The sequence below is a fragment of the Condylura cristata genome, unplaced genomic scaffold (genome assembly GCF_000260355.1).
Source record: "Condylura cristata isolate star-nosed mole 26May11 unplaced genomic scaffold, ConCri1.0 scaffold00033, whole genome shotgun sequence".
Taxonomy (NCBI): Eukaryota; Metazoa; Chordata; class Mammalia; order Eulipotyphla; family Talpidae; genus Condylura; species Condylura cristata.
Genome location: NW_004567134.1, coordinates 15780906 through 15790622, shown reverse-complemented (window position 1 = coordinate 15790622; position 9717 = coordinate 15780906).

The window sequence follows — 9717 nt, the reverse complement described above, 5'->3', positions numbered from 1 at the left end:
AGGAGAGGGTGGGGAGACTCATTCCACGTGCAGAGTGCAGATGAGGATGCAGACGAGGACAGTTGACATTTAACCGGGATCTGAACAAATGTGCTGATGCAGGGGGGTGCGTGGCCCCTCCCCGCGGGGAGTCAGTTTGGTGAACAGTTTGCTGGGAGAGTGGATGGATCAGTGTTTCCCAGGAGCTCCCGCTGTTCCCTGCTGTTCCCTTGTATCGACTGCCTGTAGGTTAAGATAACTGTGCTTTCACGACTGTGTGAACAAGACAAAAAACAGCACTAGCCCAACTCGGGTGATTTACTAGAAAATCATGAAAAAAATGTTACCAGGTACCAGCAAATTAAGGTTGTAAAATTCTAAGCTCTTGCCACTCAGACACATTTGCTGGACCCGTTTGGCCCCTGAGCTACCAGTTTGAGGTCTTCCGGGTCTCATGGTGACCTTATTGCCCTGGACTTTATCCTTGCGGCTCAGTGTGCTCATCTAGAAAACGGGCCGGATCCCAGGAACGCAGCGTGGGCCGATCTGGTGACCGAACCCTTGCCCTGTTTTCCCTTTTAATGCTCACCGTTATCGCCCTGAAAGTAGGTCTTATCACTCTGTCTTAGACAGGGAGCTTAGGTGACTAGCCTGAGCCCACGCAGCATCCAGCTAAGGCACGTGCTTGGCCAACAACAGTGTCCCTGCCTGCTGCCCAGCCCGCCTGTCCATCCCAGCTCACCACAGTCAACCTCTGGCTCCCGGGTCACGTCCCGAGGGGAAGCTGTTGCTGTTTGTGGGACTTAAGACTCTTTCCTCAATGAAAAGTCCATGTTCCCAAATGAGGAGGTGATTCTTGTTAAATGGGATTTCTCACTCGACAGAGAAGGGTGAGAGCCGCACTCTACAAGCTTCAGACGCTAAGTGAATGATTGCAGAACAGATGCCTGGGCTAAGTGAGCATTCGTTTGAGTCTTCTAAAAGTAAAATCAGCTTTCTCTTGTGGGAAGTATTTCAGACCCTGGAATCTGACCCTAATCAACTCTAGAAATGCAGGCCTTCCTCGTATTTTTTCTAAAGCAGCAACTCTCAACATAAAAAAAAAAAAAAAAAAATGAACTCGCATGCAGAGAACAATAGCATTTGTTGTTGTTTTCCATATATAAAACTCAAATACTGAATGTGCTTTTGTAAGAGTCACCAGCCCCACAGCTTTGCAAATCCTCTGTGAAGAGGCAACACTAACCTCATTCTCTCTCGCGTGGCTCCAGGACACCACGTGTTCTCGGATGCAGCTCAAAGGCCAGAGGACCTGGCAGGTCAGGAGATGAACAGAGAGGTAGGGGCAGAGTGACAGTTGTGGAGGGGCTTGTAGCAAACCAGAAAACAGTTCCCCCCTCTTGTTCCCCAAAGTCAGCAAATTTAGGCTGCAAAATGCTAAGCTGTTGCTGCTTCACCAGACACATTTGCAGCTCAGTTTGAGATTGGGGTTCTTATTGTGACCTTCTTGCTCTCGACTTTATTCTTGGGGCTCGTGGGTGGTCAACTCAGGAGTGGGGCTGACAAAGGGGGTGCAGGTGTGGATGCCGGCGCTGGCTGTCCAGGGTGCGCGTCAGAGTCCTGAGCCGCTCTCCCTTTGAGCTGCCCGTCTGGCCCTGGCCAGATGCTGGCCCGTTCAACCTGCCCTCGCAGTGGTGTTTTTCTTTTTCCCAAATCCCAGTTCAGAAAGGGCCTTTATCCTAATGCCCTTCAGCGTCCTTTAGACACATGTTGGACAGGAGAGGCGGTCACTTCACCCTCTGGTTTTCCTACAAGTGCTCCCGAAAAGGCAGAGAGCGAGTAAGAGAATGCCAAGCAGTCATCTCATCACTTGAGTTCCCTGCTCTGGGTTCATCCTCTCTCATTTGTTGAGCCAGGGGCCTGAACTGGGCAGCCCCCGGAATCAATGTCCCTGAGAAGTTCCCCACGCCAGCCACAGAAAGGCAGGAGGAAAGATGGGACCTGGAGAGTGGGCCCCCGACCTGGCCCACTGTGGGGTCCTGCAGTGCTGGCACAGTGTGTCCTTAGCAGGGGCCTGGAGCCCCGCGGAGGTCGGGGCTGGTAGGCTGGCTGCAGCAACCCGTGGTTCCAATGGCTCAAGTAGAGCAATGAGAAGAAGTTGGGGAGACAAGCTTGAGGCCAGGGATCCCGGCTCAGCTCCCCCACCACCCCCAACTCTCCTGTCAGCCCGGAAAAGGCCCTTTGCCTGCAGGTAGCCCCTCAGGCCCTCGTCAGCAGAGGCCAGCGGGGGAAGCCGCCACCCTGTGGGCTGGCTGTCCCTAGGGAGCTCGAATTAGGGCACCAGCCCGGTCGTCTGGTGAGAGCTGCTCAGCCTGGCTCCCAGTGACCTCTTTTGGTTCTGCGGGCCTTGCCCAGCTCAACTGTGGGGACCGGTGAGCTTTTCATGGAGCCAGGCCTCAAAGGGTCCAGTGCCTGCAGCCCCTCTTGGTTTTGTAAAAAAAGTGGCAAGCGCGGCCACTCAGACCTACCAAACAAAAGTGAAGTTTGGGGGGTCTGCAGGCACCCCTGAAGAGACAGTAGGATAGAGTGGCCAAGAGCATGGACACAGGCGCCAAGCTGCAGCAGGGCGAGTCTTAGCCTCCTCATTCCTAGCTGGGAGACCTTTGGCACGTCACTTCTATCATACTGTGCCTCGGTTTACCCATCTGTAGGATGGGGCAGAAGCAGCATGTGGACACACAGAAAGCCTGTGCAGCGGGCTCCTGGTGCGTCTGTGCCAGGCGCCCTGCCGCCCCTCACTCGGACCAATTCCTCTTCTTCCTGCTTTGCTAGTGGAAACTTGGGTTGGTCGATTGGCTTTTGTGTTCCCTGCGGCACTCTAAAGGAAGAGGAGAGTCCTGTGTCGGTGGGGTTTGTTTCGCTGTGGAGGTGTCTATTAAAACTCAAGGAGCTCTAAAAATGATTTTGTTCTCACTCTGGTGGTTGGGGTGGGGCCAGCCTCTGACCGCCTACATTTCCCTCTTGAAATGTGCCCTAAAAATCAGACTTTACGACTCCCAAGGCTGCAGGCAGAGGAGACCAGCCCAAACCTCAGTTTTCTTCTCTGTCCGGGCACTGAGGGGGCAGATGAACCCACAGCCCCATGGTCGCATCTCCCCTGACTCCCATCAGGCAGGTGCAGATTGGTGCCAAGGCCAGATCCAAAGGCTTCCAGAATTTTGCACGTGGGTGGAAAACATCAACTGAGTGAGAAGATCCCAGCAGACTGTGAGCCAGGGGCGCTGGGGTCAGTCCTGTGTGACCTTGGGCAGATCAGTGAAGCTCTCTGAGCTTGAAGGCCGTCATCTACAATATGGGGGCTAACATTCATTTTTGCTTCGGTGACTTGAGAGCTTGCTGGGCCTGGCCCAATGCTAGATCATTCAAACCCAGTCCTCACACTGGGTGCAATGGTTACCGTTGGCCCTGTTCCTGATGAGAGGACAAATACTGAATGAGTGAGTGACTTGAAAGTCACCAGCTGTTGTGAGGAATATGCGTCAGTAGGGCTATTGTGAGATGCACCTGGGCCCACTGTGACCTCCCGGTGTATTGAAGCAACACCGGGGGTCTGCACCCAAATAAGGAGCTGCTTCCGTCATCTCAGGAGGGAGAGTGTGCCCTGGCTGCGAGTTGGGGTGGTGGGGGTCTGTGCGGTTCACAGCACGCCTGTGCTGTGTGACCTTGGGCCAGCCACCGGCCCTCTCTGGGCCTTTTTCGTCATTGATAGGCTGCTGATATGGAGCGGGTTCACCAGTGTGGCATGGGACAAGTCTGGATCAGAAGACAGGTGCCCAGGCCCTGGCCCTGAGCCCCGTGGCCTGAGGGTGGGCGCCTACCCCGCAGAATCCTGAGCATCCGCTTTGCATACAACTTGTACCTGGTGGACTCCCTTCCCTCACCCCCAGGCTAGGCTGTGCCCTCGAAGCTGAAGTGCTGAGGCTCTACAGACCCCTAGCTTCTCCTCCGCTGGAGCACCTGCTGCTCTAGGGAGGCTTCTTTGATTTGCCACAGTCCACCTGTACAACCTCCACCCCTCTCAGCTCCGGTGCCTAAGCACGGTCCGTTAGCGGGTCCTCGCGTCGCGTAAGGGTTCCCAGTGGCTCGGCTGCCCATGGCCGTTCTTCTCTTTTCGTGGCCATCTCGAGGGCTCCTTCTTCGTCCTGTGTGCCAAACAGCTGTCTCTGGTGCTTTCCTTGCGTCATCTTGCTTTGGGGTTTCAAAACACTCTTAAGAGGTTCAAGAGTCCAGATTTATAGATGAAGAAACGGAGACCCGGACAAGCGATTTAGCCGGAATTCCAATCAAGCTCCGGGCTGTGGCCGGGGCCATCCAGCTCGCAGCTCTGCACTGTCTGTGCACCAGGTGACGAGGACCTTGTTCAAAAGCAGCTTCCGATGGTGTGGGATTGGGTGGGGAGCTGGAGTCTGCATCCCACCAGGCCCCCTGGGGAGTTCCACCAATGCCGCCCCCTCCCGAGACCTGCGCTGTGCAGGAGAAGCAAGGCACTGGGACCCTGAGGAACCTGGGACTCCGGTGGAGTCCCCTGGCTCGCAGGCCTCAGTTTCCTCATCGATCAGATGGGTGAACTGGCCTTGCTGATGGACACGGAGTGAGGCGATAGGGCACCTGAGAAGCGCCTGGCACACAGTGGGCCCTCAACGAGTGCTGGCCCTTCTCCTCGCAGAAGCGGGCGTGGGTCTGGGCACACAGCAGATGCTCCGTACAGCCTTGTCGAATGAACTGAGCCTAGCGTTTCCCCCTACAGCGGAGAATAAACTGCATTATGTTTCCCCTTGAAATGGAGCCGACCCCAATATTAATTTTCTTTTCTCGAACCACAGTTTCGAACAAGAAATAAAAGCGAGTGGTGCGATCGCAGTCTGCAGCAAGGCGCTGTAATTCCTGTAATTACAGAACCCGAGCAACACAAAGCGAGAGCAAGCATCGTGGGTGGGGGGGGCGCTGCTCCTTCCGCCTGCCAGGCTCTTCATGTGCCCCCCTGGCTCCGAGCAGGTTCTGGACCCAGATGTGCCGGCCCTGCACTGTGGCAGCCCTGAAACTCTAGCTTTGGCTTTCAGCCTCTTCCTAGGTCCCCAGCCCACACAGCGGCCCTTCGCTCTGATGCACTGGGACAGAGGACAGAGGGGGATTGTGCGAGGCTGAGGCCGCAGGCTCCCCTCCCCACAGCCTGCCGCCCGCCCCAGGGCTATGCTGCCACTGGTGGGGTGGGGGCTGAAGCAGGTCCCCGCTGCCCTCCCCACCACCTCTGCCCCAGCTGCCACCATCTCTGCCTGGACTCAGCCTCTTGGTGAACCGCTCTGCCGCCACCCTCGGCCCGCAGCCTCCCTGGGCAGTCATAGTGCACTTGCACTATGTCAATCTGTCGCCCGCCTCCCTCACCCTCTGCGCCCTCCTGCGCCATCTGAACTCCTTGCCTGGTCTCTGAGACCTTGGGCAATGGGCCCCTGCCCAGCCCTGTCCACAGCTCCTCCTCCCGTCCTGGACTCCAGCCACCCTGAGCTCCATGCTGTCTCTCAAATATGCCGAGCACATTCCTGCCGCAGGGCCTTTGAACTCGCTGCCTTCTGTCCGAAATACTGTATCCTGGAGACTCACATTTCTGGCTTCTAATTCAAACTGGGAAAAAAAAAAAGTTTAGGCCAAATAAAACAAGCCCAAGGGCTAATTTTGACCCATTTTGCCACTTCTGATCTACAGCTCTCCAACTCTTCGTGTTTTCTTTCTGCTACAAAGCATCTTTCAGGGGTTGGTAGAGCTAGTCTTTCCGCTTGGTTTTTCTCGATGGTTTTAGGACTTGCTCAAGCACATCAGGAAGGCTGGGCATCCTGGGAACATTCTCACCACCTTCTTATCTCCAGTCTCTTTCTTTAACTCCATCCTCCCCAGAGTTTGCCTGAGTGAGTCTTCACTGAAAGTCATCTGATTGTGTTATCACCCCTGTCCTGTCTCTGTCACTGACCCCCAAGTTCCTTAACCTGGGGACCTGCACACACTGACCTTCCAAGCCTACTTTTTTTGTTTCAGTCTGATGAACACCGATTCAGCCTTCAAAATGTCCCCTCCATTGGGATACCTTCTCTCGCTGAATTCATTCATTCCTCTAAGGCCTGCAGTGTCTTGTTCATACACTCTGGCAGCACTGATCATGCCCAGTGATAATCTCTGGGTATCGTGATTAACCACAGGTAGAGCTTCTCTCCTTCTGACAAGGTTGCGACCTTGTCAAGGTCAGGCTTGACTTTACTAATGTACACACTGGGCCATCAGCAAGTCTGTATACAATGGGATCTCTCTGTTGGCATCTGCTAGTTCACTGATTCAAGCCTGGTGCCCAGGGTGTGTTCTGAACCCCAGACATGCAGAAAAACATCTCCTTGTCATTTCAGCACGTTGCATGTGCTCAACAAATGCTGGTTGCGTGGATAAAGGGGTGAGCAGGTGAGTGGAAACTGGACTCCTCAGTGTGGCTGCGCATTATCAGTGCCCTGTGAAAGGTGCCTTCCCTCGGTGAAGGCTGACAGACTCAGGACCTGGCGGAACCCAGAGCCAGTCAGGCTGCAGGATATTGTCTTCTGGAGAGGAAGTGCTGGAAGACTCTGGAGGAAGGCCTTGGAATAATGCCTGCAGCCAGGAGGTGGTGAGACACGTGCTCCCACCCACTCTGCTCGCTGGCACCCCCAGAAAGGGACTCAGGGGCGGCCTTGCAGATGTGAGCCTGTAGCCTCCTGCTCTGGCAGAGCCGCCCAGATGGTCCCCAAGCTGCATCTTTAGAAGCCTGTTTCAGGAAAGCGGAACTAACAACTGGCCAAAGGTTCCTTTCGCCTCAGAGATCATGAGATTTCTAGAAAGACAGCCGAGTTCCCTGGCTGTGAACTTGCACGTGCCTGTGCTTTCTTTGTGCTGCAGCTCACGCAGCTGGTGTCAGGAATTCACATTCCCTGAGCTGCCCTTGGTAGCCAGCGTGATAATGCGGCTGCAGGAGCCTTCCACTTCCACCCGAGGTCCAAGTTCTGCACCCATAGGCTGCCTCTGTTCTTTGCTGCCCAGCTGCTCACTATTTTGGATCTCTTTTCTTTACCAGCCCTTCTTCATTGCAGACTAATTCTTTCTTTAATCAACCGCACGCACGAATGCACACTCCCAGCTTCTACCAGCCCAGGATGATCTGCTGAACCACTCAGTTGTAAAAAGAGAGGGCCCAAAGCGAAGCGACTTGACATTTTTATGAGCTAGTATTCTCCCTGGTGAGTAGACAGATGACTTCCACTGGGCTTTTGAAATTACTGAAAGATGCTGAAGAGCCTGAAAAACAAAGCCCTCGATCAATGAGAGCTGCGATTCTTCTTCTTACTATTATCATTTCTTGACCTTCTGGGAAGTTCTGAACACAGCTCAGAACCCGCCATCCACAGTGATAACAATTGCAGTGATGACACAGCTGAGGTTTCCAAAGCCGACTTTGAGCCAGGCTCTCTATTTCATATTCTTCACATGACGTCAGTGCCTTTTCACTGCAGCTCTATGAGAACGTGGTACTGTTTCCCCAATTCACAGACGAGAATCAAAGAAGGGAAGTCATTCGCCCAGTGCCTGTCAGGAACTGGGGCTGTAAGATTTAGCCTCCCCACTCGGTATCCACCGGGAAGCCATAGCCATAGTTCATCTGTGACTTTCTGTGGCTGGCCATCATCCACCCACATGTGTGGAAAGGAGGGGCTCTCCCTAGGGAAATCACGGGCATTGACTCCCGTATTGTGGGATGGCAGTGTGTCTGCCACTGGGTGAGCTCTTCCGGTCAGATTCTGAGTGTGGCAGAAGGCGTGTGGGAAGACCATCAAATAAACCCGTGAATTGGGCCCTGCTTCCCCTCTTCCCATCTCCCTCCCTGTAGATATTGGGTGGTTTCTTCAAGAACACGCAGGCCAAGTTTCACCCTTGTGAACATGCTCTGTGGCCCCGCCTACCCACTGGGTGGTGGCAGGTGACTGTGCTTGGCCCCAGTGTCAGAAGTCCAGGCGGATTTCAGTTCGGCTAGAGTCTCAAGTGGACTCAGAGTGGAGGCCAGGAGTGGTTGTCCCTCAGGCCCCTGACCTTCCTGAGCACTTGGTCCAGTGGTGGAAAAGACAGAGAGCCACAACAGGACTGGTGGGCACCCGTGAGCCTGTGTCGGCAACAACAGGGAACTTCTTTTACAACTATGGGGATGTTTTGTAAACTCCAAGAGCAGGAGCATAGCCAGTCTTAAGAAAGCTTGGAACATAGAACATAGAATGTCTTCACGACTCTCCTTTTGATCCCTAGTTTCCTTCCTCCTCGGCAGACCAGCTCCCTCTGGTGAGCACAAGATGGCTTCGGGAGTGGTCCCAGGGTGCCATGGGCCTCTTTCCAGACCAGACTCTCAGGGAAGGAGCTTGGATGGGTTAGCCTGGGTCAGCTGATGGTCCTGCTGCCAGATGATTGGATCGTTTTGAACAGATATGGTGGCTGGAGCCCAGAATGGTAGCTTGAGACAGTCAGGTGTGTCCTTTTGAAAGACTGGCGGTGTCCAGGGCCGCCACTGGAACTTTCCTCTCTCCTGCGGCTGCTCTCTGCATATGTCAAGGCTCCCTGGTCAACCACAGAGCCTGCTGTCTCTTGCCGCCTGCCGTTCCTGGTGCTGAAAGGCTGTCTTTGCCAGAGTCCAGAGTGCCCTCTGATGGTGCCATGCCCAGGCCAGGATCTAGACGGGCATCCAAGACAAGCCGCTGGGTCGGCTTTGGGAACAGGAAGCAGGGTGGCAGTAGACTTAGATTGTCCGAAGGCGTCTGGTTCTCCAAGCACTCTAGGCAGAGACAGTGGTGTTTGGTACTGGGGGTTGTGTGTGAAGGGCTGGAGAGTGAGTGCACAGCAGACCCCCGTGGGGACAGAGCCAAGGGAGGACGCCACGGGCGGGTGCCACACCGCATCGCTTGGCTCAGTGCCACAGCTGGGCGCCCACACAGCAGTGCTTCACGTGTCCCTGTTTGCTCTGAGGGTTCTGTAAGTTTATTCTGGGTTTTATTTAGTTGTTTGTTTGCTTGTTTATTTAGTGTGTAGAACATTATAGGGATCCAGAAAAGTACAAAGAAAACAGAAGTCCCTTAGATTTGAATCACTGTGACTATAATATCATGTTCTGGTGTTTTAGTTATTTCTTTTAATGAATAAATTGAGAGTGGGGGACAAACAGAATCATATGAAAGTAAACTTTTTTTTTAAAGATTTATTTATTCATACAGAACTGGGGTACAGGCCAGAGATGCAGAGGGTGAGAGGATTCACCAGAGGCAGAGTGGGGAGCAGAATAGGCAGATCTACGAAGTCCACTGCTGAGGGGAGCAGCGGGCGGGCCAGGAGAGGTCTGCTGCGCCATGTGGTCACCTCCGGGGCAGGCGGGGATCGAACTCATGCTGAAGTGGCTTCAGCTTCTCAGTGCTGTGCTTTAACCCACTGCGCCACCAGGGAGGGCCGAAAGTAAACTTTTTTGAAGTCTGCTTTTCTCGTGCCACCAAACTTGGGGCTCTCCCCCACATTCTTATCACGTGCTCTTTTACAACATTCCTGCACATTTGGAGGGACGGGGGAAGCGGCTGTGTTGGTTGGCTCCCGGGGACACTCGGGGACCTGCCACCCCTGTTTGACGTCATTTCCTGCTGG